The sequence below is a fragment of the Mustela nivalis genome, assembly GCF_964662115.1.
Source record: "Mustela nivalis genome assembly, chromosome: 3".
NCBI lineage: Eukaryota > Metazoa > Chordata > Mammalia > Carnivora > Mustelidae > Mustela > Mustela nivalis.
Genome location: NC_139022.1, coordinates 137,970,430 through 137,989,361, shown reverse-complemented (window position 1 = coordinate 137,989,361; position 18,932 = coordinate 137,970,430). Strand labels below are relative to the sequence as shown.

The 18,932-nt window shown below is 46.2% G+C and overlaps 1 protein-coding gene across 3 annotated transcripts in view; it reads right to left on the bottom strand.

The window, feature by feature from the left end:
- GLRA1 (glycine receptor alpha 1) overlaps nt 1-18,932 on the bottom strand; it is an 82,470-nt gene that overhangs the window by 25,037 nt on the left and 38,501 nt on the right. The window lies entirely within an intron of this gene.

The window sequence follows — 18,932 nt, the reverse complement described above, 5'->3', positions numbered from 1 at the left end:
GTTGGACTAAACCAAATGCAACTGATGTTTTACTGTGGGACTTCTTGGAGACCTTAGTATGCTAGTTATTTGTATGTATCTCCAAGAGGGGAAGTTTATTTTGGGCATTGAACTCTTGCATTTTGTGCATAATGATTGCCTTCTACTGAATATATGTTAAGAATTGCCGTCCTTGTCAAAACTCCCACCCCTCACCTCACCTTCATTTCTCTGCCAGATGGAGAAACTGAGGTCCAGAGAGTTAAGACTGACCCAGTATCACTCTGAAAGTCAGGTCAGAGCCCAAGAGTCCTGACTCCTAGCTGAGGATTTGTTCAGTTGGTCCTAGGATTGCTGAGAGAGCCCCATTCAGCAACCAATTGCAGCCTGAGAAGCAGTTATGGTATGGGTAGGTTTCCACGCCAGGAAAGTGGATCATGAAGTTAAGAAATATTTTCATGAAGAAGTGTTTTCAGTTTTGTTAGGGAGGCATTCTTAACCTGGGATCTAGGACTCTTATGATCCTGCAAGTGGAATTTGGGATTTATTTGTGTTTTCCCAGGAAGAAGAACTTGGTTGTCTGTGCTCGACTCTCAAAAGGGTCTACAGTTCCCCAAAAGATTAATAACCTCAGTTCAAGTCTGACTCTGAATTCGGTCCTTCCAGGAATAACCTCTACACGGGAGCACCTGCTGGGACTTTCCCCGAAGGTGCTGGAGAAACAAGCCCCTGCTACATTTTCTTTCCCTTTCACTCTTTTTTTTTTTTTTTAAGATTTTATTTATTTATTTGACAGGCAGAGATCACAGGTAGGCAGAGAGGCAGGCAGAGAGAGAGGAGGAAGCAGGCTCCCTGCTGAGCAGAGAGCCCGATGCGGGGCTCGATCCCAGGACCCTGGGATCATGACCTGAGCCGAAGGCGGAGGCTTTAACCCACTGAGCCACCCAGGCGCCCCTCCCTTTCACTCTTGATCTGTCATCAGCAGGGACGGACTAAAACAAAAGACCCTCCTCGCCACCCTTACCCTCACATCTGCTGGGTTCCCCCTCAGTACGGGTCTCATCCTGTTTGCCTCCGGAAATATCAATAGCTTCGTAAAGAGTTCCAAGGTATTTTATAGAATTTTCTATAATCTGATTGAAGCCTCTTCTCCCTCCAGCCCCATAGACAATGACATTTGATCTCATAATCTCATGTCTTATAAATCCCGTGGTGGAGGGAGAACTGTAGGCCAGACCTGGATGTTGATACTTCGTTTTTCCCACTGACAGTGATGGACAGCTCCCAATCTGGCTGCCTCTGATCGGGAAATTGGAAATAGCCTCACTTTCTCTCTTGAATTTTATGTGGAGTGTGTGTGTGTGTGTGCACACGTGTGTATGCTTGTGTGAGAGCGCACAGGGCAAATCATGTCAGAGGAAACAGACTGTGAGTGGTGGTGCAGGAAAAGCCTCCAGGCCCCAAACCCCAGCTTCACTTTGAGGTTCTTGCCAGTGACATGTGAGTCCTGTTTATGCGGCTGGAAGAGAAGGAAGTGGCATTTCTTAAAATGGTCTGTTAGACACCAGGCACTGTTCTAGATGCTGTCACACACACTCAGTCTTCACAAACCCCCTGCAAGCTGGACATTCAACTTCTCGTGGTGAGGGAAAGAGCACCAAGGTTTGGAAATGTTGTGAAACTTGTCCAGGGCCCAGGGCTAGTAAGTGGCGGAGCTGGGCTCTGAAGGCACGTCAGCCCCAACCGCTGTCCCCTCCCACAGGGGCGGATAGCCAGCTGCAAGTGGGGGACACTCCGCTCCCCTCCTCACGACCTCTGTGGATTCTGCCTGCTCAGCATAAGCACTGTCTCTTGCAGGAGTGTCGATGCCCCCAGGCTTCCATGGTCTCTTCCTTTTCTGATCTCCTAGCAAAACAGAATCACTGGAAACATGTCATTTAGCACTGTGTGTGTCTTATCTTCTCTACTTGACCAAGAACAGTTTGAGAGGCTGAATCTGACCTTACTTTTCTCCTGCACCATCTCACCCACCTGCCCAGTCAGTGCACCTGAGACCTACCCAATACCAGAGGGAGGAGGAGGCAAAGCCAGAAAAAGTTTGAGCAGGAAGAGCTTTCTTCATTTTAGAGTGGAGAGTCTCAGACCCAGAGAGAGAATGTGACTTCTGAGGTCACATAGTGATTCAGTAAAGGACCTACGATTGGAACCTGAATTTGCTTCTCTGTTGTTTAAAGTAATTAGGATAGATGGTCTCTAAGAGCCCTTCCAAATCAAATAGCTAATTGCTACTAGTTTAATTTTTTTCCGACAACATTTAACTGAGCATCTACTGAGTACTAGGCACTGTTCTAGGTACTGGAGAATCAGCCAAGAGCAAGAAAGACATATTCTTTCAGCCACAGAGCCCAAGTGTGATGTTGACATGACATAGGGATAAGGGCTCCCATAGGATTAAGTACAGGGTGCCAGGGAGGTGTAGAAGACAGGCCCTCCCGCTAGACTAGGGGCTGGTGGTCTGGGAAGGCTCCAGAAGAAGTGATATTTAAGATGAGACCAAATATGGTTGAGCCAAGAGAACAAGCCCTCTGGGGCAGTAGGAGCCGCATACTGGGAAGCCTAGAGGCACAGGAAGGCGTGGCCCACTCAAAGGAGCACAGGGAGATGAGTAAGACAAGGGTGCTTGCACGGCCTTGGGCCTTGCCAACTGTCCTAAGGAATTTGGGCTTCATCCTGAGACTCCTGTAGAGCCTTTGAAGAATTTTAATGAGGAGAGGGCATTATTACATTTGCATTTGATGACTGATGTTTAAAAAATATTTTTTCTGATTATAAAAGTAAATGCATGTTGATGGTAAAAATGAGGAAGGCACATCCCTTGAAAGGAGAAAAACAAAATTAAAGCCGTAGGGTCTTGTGATGAAATGCCTAATGAAAAGCCAGAGCAGGAGACCAGGAGAATGTACCCAGTGTCCTCAGGCAGCTTGGCTGCTCCTCCCAGCAACCCCCTACTCTGCCCCACAGCAGCTGCTGCCCAAACAAGCTGTTGCGTCGATTTTCTCCTCTCGGTTTGGGAAATAGCAGTAGGAAATGCAGTTTGGAGGTAGTCGATGTAATTGGTGTAATAGGCTGAAAGCTAAAAGCTGTTTTGCTTACTTGGCCCTATAATCACACTGGCCAGTGTTCGATACGCTGAGGGGCCTGGTTCAAGTTCAGGGGCTAGAGGAGCAACAGACAAGTTATGTACCCAAGAACCTCAAGTTCCAGCTCCGGTGGTGGGCTTCCAGGTCTCAAGCTGTCAAGGGTGGCCCATCTAAGTCTGCCGTGGGAGGGACTTCCAGAGCTCTCGCTCCGTCGTCTTTAGCACCAACTCACCCATCCTCACTGTGAGAGTCCCTGATGGTCTGCTTTCTGGTATCTGGGCAACCGCCTTGCTTCTAAGACCAAGGTAGAGCATTAATCCCTTCATTCACTCTTTCTGTCATTCAATAAACATTTATTGGCCACTTCCTGTGTGGGATGTATCCCCCCGCCTCCCCCCCCACCCCACTGCCTCTCCCACTGTGTCTAATTTCCGGTTCTAACCTTTTCCAGGAAACTCCTCTAAACTTGGTACTGAGGGAAAAGAGGAAGCATGAAGGGTTTTAGTAGGAAAGAGCCTGCTTGGGTGTGGTGGTGAGAAGGGGATGTGTCATTACCATTGCAGTCAGAGCCAAGGGACGGCGCCCAAGCCCTGGACGAAGATCCAGATTCTGAGATCTTCCTAGGTCTTGGCATTCCAGCTCTCAAGGGGTATCTCTTCTCTAAAGCCATTTCTGCTCTATAAACATGTCTTAAGCCTAGAATGGTGAGGATGGCAGCATATGGTCTTGCTTTCTGCCCTCGGACGGTTCAAATTATCTGGCAGGTGAGGCAAGATACAGACACAAATATCTCCCATACAAAACTGACAGGGGTTCTAAAAAAATTGCTATTAGATGTTGCTCTCGACCCACTGAGATAGTTTCCAGCCAGGTTGGATGAATCTGGAAAAGCTTCCAGAGAGAAGGTAACACTGGAAATAGCCCCTTTCGGTTTCCTCCGTCCTACTGAAGTTAACATCTCTAGGTCTGTGTTGCTCTGAGATGGGAACGCTATCTAATTTCGGCTGGAAAGGAGGCCAGGGGTGTGTGAGGAGGAAGTCCAGAGCTGAGGAGTCAGGCTTAGAGCAGAACGGGACGTGAGGCCTGGGATGGGGCGTCCTCAGAGTATTTGGACGAGGCTGGATACGGTTGCAGGTGAAAGGAATCTCGTGTAGAAGGAACAGCACAAGCAACCGCGTGGACGTAGCGCCCTTCAGACCGTTGAGCTTATCTCAACCACTGGCCGTATAAGTAATAAAAGGTCCCCCTTACTGAGGACCTTCTATGTTCTAGGCCTTGTGCTAAATCTGCCACACATTTTGTCTCCTTTTATCTTTAAAACAATCCTAGAACGTAGGTATTTTCAACCTACGTTATAGACAAAGATTCAGAGAGGTTAAGCAATTGGTCCAAAATACACAGTAATCAGTCGGGTTGGAATCTGGATGCGGTTTGTCGGATTATACAAGTTCATGCTCGCAACGACTCCGCTCTGACATAGCTGGAAAATGGATCGGTGTGAGCCTGTGGTGTCCTTAGCTGCCAAAGCAAGGGGTCTGGATTGTGCTGTAGAGTCTGCCGAGCACCACTGGGATCTTAAGCAGTGAGCACTCTCTCCGTTTGACTTCAGAAAGGTCAGTTTGGCAGGAATGACCAGAAGTCTTGGAAGTGAGAGAGTCAGGCACAGGGAGACCTGTTTTGAGGCATTTGAGGCAGTCCCCTCAGGGCTAGCGGAGCTGACAGCAGGAAGAGAGAGTGGCGTTGGTCAGAGAATCGTCACCTCCATCATTAAATACTAATTAAATACAGTGAGAAGGAGCCCTTGGAGAATTCTGTCTCAACTTTCGCATTTTACACACGGTCCAGAGAGGAAGATGGACTCTCCCTGGGCCACACAGCAATTCAGCAACTAAGGTGGGACTTGCATATAGATATCTTGACCCCATTCCACTTCTTCTCCTATCCGCACACTTTTGAGGGCAGGAGAAGGAGAACCAAGTTGAAGGTGCCATTGAGCCAGTCCTGCCCTCCTTGGAGAAGCTCAGATGTGAACTTGGCTCTGATGGGATTTGGGATTAGCCTGAGCGCTGAACCATTCTGCTGAAAGCCAGAGACCAGGGCCTCAGAGGAGAGGATGCCCAGGCTTGGTTTATGAGCTGCTGCTTCCTCTCCCACCTGCTGCCCTTCTTCCCTCAGACCTCTGAGATGCACTGTGGAGCTGAAGTCATAGCCTTTGTGAGACAAGCCAGGCCCAGCTCTCCCCAGGTCTGTGAGAGTGAGGACCTGGCTCATTGGTGCCTGAGGAGTTTCCTAAATCCTCACCAAGTGCCAGGTCCTGTGCTAAGAGCTGTAGTGAACTCTCCAAATTCTCACAGCGATGCTATTTTACAGATAAACTGAGGCCTGGGGATATCAAGGACTTTGTGTCAAGTTAGTGACAGAGCCAAAGCTTGAACGCATGACTGGCTGACTCCAAAATCTGCTTTTTAAAAAAAATTTGACAGAGATTGAGAGAGAGAGAGGGAGAGAGACCATAAACAAGGGAACTGACAGGCAAGGAAGAGGGAGAAACAGACTCTCCACCAAGCAGGGAGCCCGATGCTGGGCTTGATTCCAGGACCCTGGGATCATGACCCGAACTGAAAGCAGCGGATTAACCGACCGAACCACCCAGGTACCTCTCCAAAGTCTGCTTTTAAGTAGTACACAGCATTGGCTTCTTTTATTAACAATGCATTATATTTTGTTGCTGCTTATTACTTTTCAAAGCACCCTCACGGTAATTTTGTTCTATAACATTTGGCATGAAGGGAAGATTCTTCCTCCCACTGGACAGATGAGGAAATTAAATCCCTGAGATTTCAAGTTCCCACCATTAGTTACTGGTAGATGCAGAATTGATAACAACAGTGCAAATAATACTAATATTTAAGATTGAGACTTTGCCATAGGTAAGGAATGATGCCAAGAGCACGATGTGTGTTATCTTCACAATAGTCCTGTGATGTAGGTTTGATTATTACAGTTAGATAATTATTACAGTTAGATAATACATTTTACAGTTAGGTAAATCAAGGCACACAGAGGTGAAAGTACTATTTCTAATATCACACAGCGAGTAAGTGCTGAAGCGGTCATTCGGACCCGAGACGTTCACTCTAGAGCCCATGCACTTAAGTCCTAGACTACGCTGCCCAGGATCTCCTAGAATTGCCCCAAGTGAGAGTTCCATGACCCGTTAATGCCATTGGATACTGCCTCTGGCTGTAGTGATGCAGCCGTGGGTTTGTGGATACCTGCAATTATCAGGAAGTATTACGAGGGGCAGCAGACACAAAGCTTCTGCCCCAGGTCCAGCAGTCCACTAGTGCTCCTACCTCAGTCCTGATCTGACCCTTGAATATGACCCATCCTCTGCTCTGCACTCAAATCCAGTGCTGGCAGACTCCCCAGATCCCGACCCACTGACTCCTTGGCTCCAGATGCTGGCTTGAACCTCTCCCAAGTCACCACCCTGCCTGGTGCATTCTCATTCAGATCTCATGCATCCAGAGATACATTTGTTGTAGAGAACTGTAGATGGTTTGGACCAGTGGAGCTGAGCATCTTTGTTTGTCTTTAGGGGATCCCTAAAACACAGCGTGAGTTTAATAATTACATAAAAATGCTAATAGCAGCTACTTTTATTGGAAGTCTAGCATTTGCTAGAACTTTATGTGCATTGTATCTCTAAACCTTTCATCAACCTAGCACATTGGGTATTATTATCCTCATTTTACAGGGGAGGAACCTGAAATCTGGAGAGGTCAAATAGAGGTTAAATGTTAGGCCCAACCTCTCATCCTTAGTAGGAGCTAGAGCAGGGATGTGAATCCAGGACTGTGTGGCTGCCAATTTCATGTTCTTTTCACAACTGCATGCTGCTTCTCTCCTTCTAAAACCGAATTCCTACGTGATGGTGAAAGAGATGTAAGAGACGTAGTATACTGGGACCCCACAGAGCCCATGTGACAGGTCCATCCATTCATCTCCTTAGATCTAGTAGCAGGCGGAGAACACTGGACTGGTATGTTAAACAGTGAGGTGGCTTCATAACTGGTTGCCAAAGGGTGCAGATTGGGAGTGGATGTTAAGCCGGCAAGAGGGAAGAGGACAGTGTTGGCAGCACCGGGTGCAGTGGTGAGACACACCGCTCACACATTTGGAAATATGGAAATCAGGCTGCGCTGTGTGGGTTAAACTCACAATAGAGAAGAATTTCCAGTAGAGGAGTTTAGCGAGGCCTAGCATCGGTCACAATGCCCTATGTGTAATCCTGATGATTTAGAACAGGACTATCCTTGTGATTTAATAACTGGAACCCTAATTTACTCTACTGTATCTCATTTAGAGAACTCTTTTTTCCCCCAAGATTTTATTTATTTATTTGACAGACAGAGATCACAAGTAGGCAGAGAGGCAGGCAGAGAGAGAGAGGGGGAAGCAGGCTCCCCGCTGAGCAGAGAGCCCGATGCAGGGCTCGATTCCAAGACCCTGAGATTATGACCTGAGCTGAAGGCAGAGGCTTAACCCACTGAACCACCCAGAGCTCTTTTATAAACAGGGATATATTCGTTCAGTGGTATGGGAAAGGGTATTTTGAGGAGCAGGAATTTGGCAATTGGTGATCTAGCATCATCGGGGGGGAGGGGGGAACACCATATTTTCATTCCTACAGAGAGGACTTCTGTGTGGTGAGGCAGGGAGCCTTTCTTAGATCTCTCTCCGGCCTGAATGAAATATCCCTAAAGACGATCTGTCTTCTTTTCCTTCAGTTGCAGGTGTGTCTAATGTGAGTCCTGATTGGTGTCTCCGATATTCAGAGAGTGGCGAGGGAGTGCTTTCATGGAGGACATGAACATTCTTATTACTCGCATGGAAAACCCCATTGTAAATTCAATAACGTGGCAGTCTTATTTACCCACTTCAGTCCTCTGTGGGTTTGATTGTCATGAGTCAGCCTTTCTGAATCCAAAGATAGAGAGCCAACTCCAAGCTGTCACAAATCCCCGTTGTGATGCCTCCCTCGGTGGGGTGCCGGGAGAGAGACATCCAGCCCCGTTTTCTGTCTGTAACAGACTCTAATGGGATTTCTGAGCCTTCTCTCCTTGGCCTCCTTTTAGTGTTCATTTTACCAAGGCTTCGTGGGGTGTTGAGCTGTATCTAATTAGATGACATTTAATACACTTTCTCTTGGATCCCCCAAACCCAAGAGTATAAAAAAATGACCTCGCATTAGCCGTGTAGGAAGACCAAAAGTGTAATGGAAAACAACAACAACAACAAAAAGGATCTCATCTAAAATAGTAACCACCCTCACAAAATATCCACCAATAAACCGAGCAGGAAATATGTGATTTGTAGGTATTTAGGAAAACCCCTCAAAACTCTAAAACCTTACCGAAAGGCATAAAAGAGTGCCTAGATAAATGGAGAGACATACCATGTTTATATAATATTGTAAAGATGTCAATTAATTCCAAATTAATCTATAAACTCAATGCAATCCCAATAAAAACCTGAGGCGATTTTTTTCAGCCTCAACACGCTGATTTGGCAGGGAAGACGGGCTGGAAACATCGGGAATACCTCAGAAGAACATCAGAGAACTCTTTCTACCAGACACAGAAATATAACGTTAAGCCATAGTAATTAAAACAGGGTGGTACTGATGCAGAAACGGACAAAGAGCAACAGGACAACACACTGAGACTGGAAACAGACCTAGGAGTTTATGGGGATTTAGTTTATGAGACGGAGAGCATCTCACAGTGGAGAAATACCACTTAAGAATAATAATGGGACAATTGCCATCTAATTGGAGAAAAATAGAGTTGAGCCACCACCAAACATATTACAGAAAAATGAAACCCACTGTATTAAGAGGTCCATGTAAAAAGGGAAACCTGTACTATTATTGATAATGCCCAGCAAGCAAAGAATAGGTAAAGATGCTCAAATGTACTCGGGGGTCCGGAGTGAAAATGCAAAAATGACATGAGGCACCATTTAAAAAAAATCCCCCTTGGGAAAATCAACGGGCTTGATAATATCTTGGGTCAGCAAGGGTAAAGAAAGACAATGCTGCTGGGGGCACAGTGAATTAGAAGCTTCTTTGGAAGTGAGCTGGGCCATGCCTCTGTCAAAATCACAAAAAGTTGCATGTCCTTTGATGAAATCTTCTGCTTCTGGAACATATCCTGAGGAAACATGCAGAGTTATGTCCGAGAATATTCTTTGCGTCGTTGTTTGTAATAGTAAAAAGCTGCATAATCATAAAAGAGCCATCAGGAAAAGAACATTTAAAAAAATCTTATTTGTTTATTTGAGAGAGAGAGAGAGAGAGCACAAGCAGGGGGAGCAGCAGAGGCAGAGGGAGAAGCAGACTTCCCACTGAGCAGGGACCCCAATGTGGGGCTGGATCCCAGGACCCCTGGGACCATGACCTGAGCCGAAGGCAGATGCTTAAGGACTGAGCCACCCAGGCATCCCGAGAAGAGTGGTTCAATACCAGAGAATGATGGTCTGTCCTGAGCATGGGATTTTTTTTTTTTTTAAAGATTTATTTGTTTGTTTGAGAGAGAGAGAGAGAGAGAATGCAGGGGGAGGGGCAGAGGAAGAGAGAGAACGTGAAGCAGACTGCCCCTGCGCAGGGAACCTGACGTGACTCAGAGCTCCACCTCACGACCCTGAGATCATGACCAGACACAAAATCAAGAGTCGTGCACTTAACTGGCTGAGTCACCCAGGCGCTCCATGGAGCACGGGATTTTGCAGACAGGCCGTAAAGCTTGGAAACAGACTTAAAGTACTTGTCATCTCTGGCATGTGGAAATAATAAACCACCTCTTATATTCCAAGTTGGTGTTGTGCAGAGAGCGAAGAAGGAGTTAGACCCAGATGTAGTGACAGGCAGAGAGTCCAAGGCACAGTGGAAAGGGAAAGAACACAGACCTATTTACCCAGCGGTTGTGCCTATGTATGTAAGTGTTTGTGCGATCGAGTAAGGCAGTAGGACAGACATGATTTGTCTGTCTGTGGTGCTGAACTTGGGATAGGGCAGTGGGAGTAAGAGCAGAGTAGGAAGCGGGGGAATTCCTGTTTTCTTTCTCTCCCTTTTCTTTTTTTATTGGATATCTACAAAAGCTTGTTTTCACCTGTTACTTGTGTACTTAAAAGAATGTTCCAGAGTCTGTCTGTAGCACAGTGTGAGTCAACACTGGGACATGGCTACCTAATGGGGAATGTCTTGGGAGTGGCCAGCATAGGAGTGATTTTGGGAGTCTGAGGGGGTTCCCTGGGGTGGCCTTGGGGAGGCAGGGATTGAGAGAAAGACCAAGGGAATGAGATTCCTGGCCTCTCTCTGCTTCATCCAGAACGGCCTCGTTTTGTTTTCTTTAATCAGTTTGTCAAAGTGCTACATAAGATTTAGCATAAAGCTGAACAGAGCTGCTGTTAAAAGCAATGCTCTGAAGCCCACTAACCCAGGACTGGAATGGCAGTGGCCTCACCTTGCTCCACTCTGAGCACTCCTGGGGGCTGCGGTTCATTTTTTGGCCTTTCATCTCAAGATGGAAGTCAATGGCCCTGGATGTACTCAGCGAGCCCCATGATGGTAAAGGGTCTGGGCACCAGGGGGGATGGTTGAAGAGGCCAGGTGTGGACAGAAGGCAAGAGGACTGACCTCAGTTATTGGAAGGGCTGTCAGGTGAATATGTTGGTTCTCTATGGCTCTAGGAGCAGAATGAAATCCATGGGTAAATGGAGATTTCCGGGTCCAAAGGTGGAATGGGCTGCCTTGAGAGGTAGAGAGCTCTCTGTTTCTGGAGGTATACAAGCAGAAAGTACTTGGCCACAGTGTTTGTGGCAGAGATTCTGGCAACAGATGGCCATTCAACTAGAGGACCTGCAAGGTTAATTCTTTTCCAATACTGACTGAGCTCCTATGGTTCAGGCAGTGTGTCGGGCACTCGATCTATGGGGACGATTGAGAGAGATAGGAACCGTCTTCCAATAAAAAAGCAAACAAGACAACCAATAAGTGAATGTTTACATTTGAGATGTTGCTTCAAGGAATATAGTGATGTGATAGTGCCCACAAGGGGTATTATTTTTAGCTGGAGAGTCAGGGATGAGCGCTCTGAAGAGATAGCTTAGCCCTGCAGGATGGGAAGGAACCATTCATACAGAGATCTCCCTGGGCGGAGGGAACACACAGAACAGAGGAAGAGAAGCTGCCATGGGCTTGAAGCAGGAGAACCCTATGATTGGGTTTAGGGCTTCAAAAGATCCCTCTGGTCACTCTGGGAAGCAATAGTGGACAGGACAAGGCGAGGCATGAAGGCCAGGTAGGAGGTCGTTTTAGTCAGGTAGGAGAAAGATGATGTCACCTAGAGCTGACAGCCCCAGAGTTGGAAAAAGCAGATGGATTTAGTTTTATCTTCCATGGTTCGATGTATCTGCTTCATTCAATCCACTGACCCCAGAAGTAGGTTGGCCTTGTAAAGTACTGCTTCCCAAACAATATATTAACATTTAGGGTTGGGCTAAAGGGTATTTAATCTCCTTATGTAGTAGCTCTCTTTGTGTATCTTGAAGTCTTACTTGGGAATATCCAAAGAGAAGGATGAACAAGGTCTTGTTGTGATATAAATTCTGGTAGAATTGCACAAATAGATTAACCGGCCACAATGTAGAAGACCAGGATGAGGTCATGTCCTCCCATGTCCCACTGTCCCCTTGGCTCTGCTGCACAGGTGGGCCAGGCCAAGGGCAAGGCTTCAGAAGTTAGGCACCAGGAGATAGTAACTGGCAAGGACATTTATCGGCTGGAAAGGCTTGGGTGAATTAAGCCCCTCTGGGCTTCAGTTTCCTCATCTATAACATGGGATTGTTGGAGTACATGGAATAACCCCCATAATTTGCTAAGCACAGATACCTGGTTTTCAATAAAGTGGTCCATAAATGACAAACACTACCACCTCACCTTCTCTTCACAGCCAAGCTTTTTGGAAGAATTATCTTCCTACTATCTTTGCTTCAGTATGTCTTCTGCTTTCTCTGTGCTCCCAATGTTACATTCCCTAATTTCATACACACTCCCCTTCCCTCAGCCCCTACTGCCAAACCCATTAGATCCTATTGTCTTTTCGTACTTGAATTTCGGCCCCTTTAACACTCTTGAACACATACTGGTTTCTTAAAACCCTCTCACCATTGGGTCATTCCATGACATCATTCTCTGCTGGAAGGTTTTAACATGGAGGGTACCATGATCAGATTTCCATTTTAGAAAAATGACTCAAAGTCACGGCACCCAGCACATAAGAATGAATGCATGGAGTTAAGTGTTGGCCAATATTGCTCTGCATATTGCACTGTCACGGCACCCAGCACATAAGAATGAATGCATGGAGTTAAGTGTTGGCCAATATTGCTCAGGGTTATCATGATTTGCAATGTCCCATAGCATTCTGTGCAAACCTCTGTGACCGCTCTTATCACACTGTGTAGTCACCTTTGGTTTTGTTGTTTGCCGTCTCCAAGAGAGAAAGAAGATACCTACTATTCCCATTTACTTCTGGGATTTTTCTTGAGGCATGGCCACATGACTTCCTCTAGAGAGTGAGTTCTGAGCAGAAGCTGTCAATGTCACTTCCGGGAGGAAAGCAACATGTGAAATCACATGTTGATACAGAGATGCAGTGCTCAGCCAGGACATTGAGGACAGTAGTGTTGGAGCATCCCCTGGATCTGTAGCAGACTTGAGATGACTGATAAATCAATCTTTGTTGTTTTAAGACTTTGAGATTTAGTGGGTTGTCTGTAGTAGAAGGAAAGCCTAGACTAACATGAATAAAACAGAACTCTATCCCAAGAGCTTAATGCCATGTTCAGCACATATAGGACCTTAATAAATAGAGGTGAAAGGCATCAATGAATAAATAGGGAACAGCAGGGAAAAAACCCAAGAAGGCATCTCCTTAGGCTTGTGTATTGGAGTCCTTGGCTGGTTGGTTCAGTAGTTAAACAACCCTTTACCTTTCTGTAGCATTCATGAAGGGCTTTCATACCAATTACTCGTGTGTTCTACACACCATTCTTGGAGCCAGATACCTAGTGGGGACCAAGTCTCAGTAGCATGAAGTGGAGGCAGAGTTAGAACTAAGCTCCTGGTCTCTTAATTCCTGGGCCAGAACTTTGTTCATTGCTCCTTAATACTTAGAAATGAGGCTGAACTTGTGGACTATAGCTATATAGGCTGCTGCTAATCACTGGGGGTCCGGCACACAGTGTGTCTGTCTCTATGCCACATCAGCCCAAGACTTGGCAAGAGAGGCCAGAGCATGTGTTCTAATAATGGATACACTGGGATTCATGCCCAAAGGATGTCAATATACACACACACGCACGCACACACACACGCATACACTCTGTCTCTCTTGCATTTGTTTACACATAAATTCCAACTTTCAGTGTGTCCCCACACGTGCACACTCCCATGTGCTCCTGCACACATGCACACACGTATTTGTACCTACATACTGATACACACTTAAAAACTCTCACTTATTCACACGTAACTGTGTGTCCACACATTCACATGCATGTGCATACACACACATGTGTGCTCACCCAAATGCAGATGTATACTGAAATACGTGCTCATCTACTCACAAGCCCCTGCATATAATTACAGAACTGAAGATAAGAACTTCCTGTACATTCACTTTTAAGTACTTTTATGTATTCTTGCAAATATGTGTGCACACAGAAACATGCAACCCACACTTATTACTTATGCACTTACAACCACAGGAGCAAACATCCCTATGTTCATACTGTACTTGGTCATACACATGTCTTGTTGAGGTTACCTATTTCAGTATCTTTTTTTTTGTTTTGTTTTTTAAAGATTTTATTTACTTATTTGACAGATGGAGATCACAGAGAAGCAGGCAGAGAGAGAGGAGGAAGCAGGCTCCCTGCTGAGCAGAGAGCCCGATGCGGGGCTCGATCCCAAGACCCTGGGATGGGACATTGCAAATCACTGAGCCACTCAGGCGCCCCCCTATTTCAGTATCTTTAAGCCAGCACGCACTATGCCCATGCCTAGGTCCATACACATTCGCACAAGTGCATAGTCCCACAGTTTACACCTGTGTAAGTACTACACAGACACATAGATTCTGAGCACTTAAGGCACACTTCCATGTGTCCTGACAGGCTGGATGGATCCCCCTGGGTTCTAGCTCCAGATCTTTCTCTTATAGCCTGCCAAGGGAGCTGCTCTAGTTCAGGCCCACCCTTCCTTCTCTCTTTTCCATTCCTGTTCCAACCCTGCACTCATTTTCTGCCTTGCCTCAATGAAAGTCCCTAGAAAGGTCAGATGAAGGTCTGGCAGCTCCAGCGTTCCCCTCGTCAGGAATGGGTAGAGATCCCCGTTGCTTTTCTGGCTCCCTCTCTCTGCTCTCAGGTCTGTTAGCTCTGGTGAATAAAGCCAGGCCCTGGGAAGCAGACAGTTGGGCCTGGGGACTCCAGCTGTTTATAGAGCTGCTCTGCACTCCTGCTGCTCTGGGAGAACAAACACTGCCTGGAAAGTTTCTGCCACATGGCCCCAGGGGGTACCACCAGCTTTTTGCATGGTCGGCGAGGCCAGGTCCTAGGCTGGGAGTCTATTCAGTGAAGTTCTCCTTCATCTCTGATTTCCTTATGATAAAAGGAAACACAGGCCTGGGGAATTCCAAACATCCAGGAATGATATATTTATATTTGGCTCAGGAGAAGATGGGCTTTGGGGGGAGATCAGATCTGAATTCAAATTCTACCTCTGCCACTGATGAGCTGTGTGACTTTATGCAAGTAACTTAACCTTTCTGAGCCTCTGATTACTTATCTGTAAAATGGAGATAATATGGCATGCTTCATGAAGGTTGCCATGAGCTCTGAATGAGATGACACAGGCAGGAGTGCTCTGCTCACTGCCTGGCCCGCAGTAGCATTTAAGGTGTGGTTGCGGCTCCTGTCTTGCTCTCCAAGCATATTCTGAGTGACTAGGAAAGAGGCTCGAATGGGAAAATGGTCCAAACGGTTTGGTCGGTGGGGTCTAGGTGAGAAAGAAGCTGAGCGGGGGAGGGGAAGCCTTGGCCGCACAAACAGCATTCAACCTGGATTTCTGTACCATGGTTCGTGACCTTGCTCAAGTGATGTCCCCACTCCGGCGGTCAGATTCCTTCTCTGTAAAATGAAGGACTGCCTTCGACAATTTCTTAAGGCTTTTTTCTAGTTCTGAGATACTAGGTTATGTTCTTTTGAAATTATCTGCAAAGTAAATGAAATGCATATAGATAACTAAGGACCCAGTGGGGAGGAAAATGATAGTATCGTGGAATATATGAGCTGAACCTGGTTAACTCCTATTCTGGATTAACATTATTAAGGAGAAAACTATGTCACCAGTGGACCACTCCCAAGGAGGCGGGTCATTGCCAAGTCTTCATTCTTTGTGGATTTGGTTTCTCCCCTGCAGGGGGCCATGTCCCCCCAGGCTTCCCTTGTGGGCTAGCTCCAGTTTTAGTGTGTACGATTTTCCCCTGAGGCGTGCTGAGCCTGGCACAAGGTGAGGTTGGATTTCCACATTTGTGATGCTTAGGTGGTTGCTTAAGCCTGCTGTGCGGCTCTGTGGTCCCTCGATTTCCTGAGTCTTTGCACTTTGATGTGACTCAGTGTGGTGCACCGGGAACACCTTTTGTGGGTCAGGAGAACTGGGTCTTTAGCCCCCGCTGGTGTGTCCATATCTGCTTCCTCAGCTGCACACTGGGCGACAGAGTGTCGATTATGTCTACTGCATACAGAGTGCTTGGAAGACCGAGGGGTTAGTGCAAGCATCAGATGAGAGAGTGGGTGTGGAATGTGTTGAAAATTGTAAGTGCTATTTAATAATTATGGCTGATATCCACTGTGCTTGTACTTTGCGTCAAGCACTGTGCTTGGCATTTTCTATGCTTTGTTTCCTAATCCTCACAATAGGTCATAAGGAGGAGGCTACTGGTACCCCACTCTGCAGATGAGGAGGCTGACTCAGGCTACCCTGTCCAGGGTCATGGGGCTGAACCTCAAGTTTTGTCTGGGCCATGGAAGATTGTGTCTTAATTGCTATGCTGTCTCTAGAGAGAGCAAAAGGCACCAGGACAGAAGTCTGGAAAGGTAGACAGAAGACATGAGGGAGGGGAAATGGAGGGTCAAGGTCCTACACTGATCAGCGATAGCTTTGGGGGCTCCATTGTCATCATCGTCAACGTTAACATGGGAAACATTAAGAGCACTGACAAAAAGCATTTACTGTGATAAAAACTTTCTTGCACATAATTTCTACCCATGATACCTTGATGAAGTCAGTATGTTAGTCACCACTGGGATTTTACGAGGCTTAAAGACATGAAGCAAGTCAGCTCCTCATACACAGTGAGTGAGGTCGGGTCTGTGTGATGCCAGAGCCGAGCTTGTAACCCCCACACAAGATAAGGGCAAAACTGCTGTTCTTTTAGGAGGAACCTGTGTCTAGGAAATTGATCTCTGTGCAGCCATTGTAGGGAAACAAGTTGGAGAGTAGATGTCCTCCAAGAACCAAATTCTTCACAGAGCTGGGAGATCCTGACTTGATCTGATGACTATTTACCATTCCAGAAGAAGAGTGGAAGTGTCAACACTCACAGAGCATATGAATAATGTGCTTCTGATTTGGGAGGGATAAGAAGAAAAGCATTAGGAGCTCTCAAGACATCCATTTGAAGTATAGGAAAACTTGCCTTCTTGACCTGGATACCAATGAAAGGCAGCCATGTTTGTTCCTAGACAATAGGTGGGATCATCTCCGTTTGGAGATAATAGGCCTATTAAATTTTCGGGAGTTTGACCAGTTGTCCTTTGGATGCAGTCAGGGTCGACTTGACCCTATCAAGACAGGCCTCTTTGCAAAAGGACAGATTTTGGACCATTCGCCCCATGACCTAGAGAGCTCAGTGATTTTTGCCAGTCTGGGATTGAAAGATTAGATCTAATCTCCATAAACGTTTAGGACCAAATAATTGTGTGAATCAACAGACCCTACTTGATGTTTGGTTTATTTATCTTAAAAAGTCACTGAGCCCATGTTATTAAATCACTGTGCCAGCTGCTGAGGTTGCCACAGGAAATGAGACAAGATTGCAGCCCAGCACTAAGTTACGTGGTAGCGAGAGCAGGGATGAATAAGCAGACCATTAACTGAGTTCCATGTTACTTTCCAAGTGGTAAGTGCTACTACGGATACTGTAAAATGTGTCAGGAGAATGGGTGGAAAGAACTCATTGTAGCCTTGGGTCAAGAATGCAGGTGAGCTCACACATGTACACAGGTGTGAAAGTATGCCAGCTGCTTCTGCTTCCAACTTAGAGGAGAATAGGAAGGAGTCAGTAGGGGAAGGAGGGCTGGTGTGGTGCTCTAGGCAGAGTCCTCCATGGCATCAGCACAGAGACATGCCTGACTGGAGAACTCTAGGCCTTTCCATTATCCAGAAGAGGATGTGAGAGAGAGAAGTGAGGCAGGGCAGAATCACTGAGGGCCTTCTAAGAATTGCAAAGGAATTGGGGCTTAATGAAAGTGATGGGGAGACACCAGGGAGACGCTGAACAGGACAATGGTGTGGTTGAATGTGTATATCAGGAAGACCAATGTGTGAGAAAGAGGGCTCAGAGAGGGGCCGGATGAGATTTAAGATTCTTTTGCAGTAACGTGAGCAAGTCCCAAGGAAGCCTGAACTTGACTAGGGGTAGTGGGATGTCCAGAAATGGGTGGATGTCCAGAAATGGACTTCCTGGTAGTAACATCTGTCTGGTGACAGTAACAAGGACTTGGTGATTAGCTGCCGGCTCTCACTTGGCTCATAAAGCGATGACTTTAGGCAGCTCTAATTACTTTCTCACAAGTTCGATCACTCCTTTCAAAACCAGTACAATTGATTTTTTGTAGTTCCTTTGTTTTCAAGGATTGGGAAAAGATTTTAAAGTAGTAAAGTATTTATAATCACAAATGCAATATTTGCTCCTTGCAGAAACTCAAAAAATAGAGAAAGAATGAAGGAAGAAAATTAAAAATTATCTGTAAGTCTGCAGTCCAGGGATAATTGCTATTAATGTTTTTGTATTTTTCCCTTCTGGTCTTTTTTTCCAGTATAGTGATTTATTTTAAACTTTTTATAATGAGAATGTTGAAATACACACAAAAGCATAGAGAGGACTCGAATCAACCCAATAGACCCACTGAGGCTTCTAGAAGCAGTCTTCCGCTCTTGCACAGTTGAATTATAAACTTATAAGTAGCTCTTTGCATTTTCTTTTTTCCATTTTTTAAAAAAGATTTTATTAATTTATTTGTCAGAGAGAGAGAGCATAAGCAAAGGGAGCAGCAGGCAGAGGGAGAAGCAGACTCCCCGCTGAGCAGGGAGCCTGACGTGAGAGTCCATCCTAGGACCCTGATCATGACCTGAGCCGAAGGCAGACACTTAACCGACTGAGCCACCCAGCGTCCCAACATTTTCTTTTCATATAAAACTTCAGCCTGTTGCCTTAATTTTATGTCTGTGGTCCTGGGTGTTGGCGTGCACTAGCCCTGCTGGCTCTTTGGCCGTTTGCAGATGGATGTCTTTACCCAGAACACTGAATAAGACAGTAACAATACCCAAGTCGCACGGTACGCACTGGAGATCTGAAAAAAATACCACATTCCCTACCTCCTCAGGGGAGCCCAGTGCAGAGG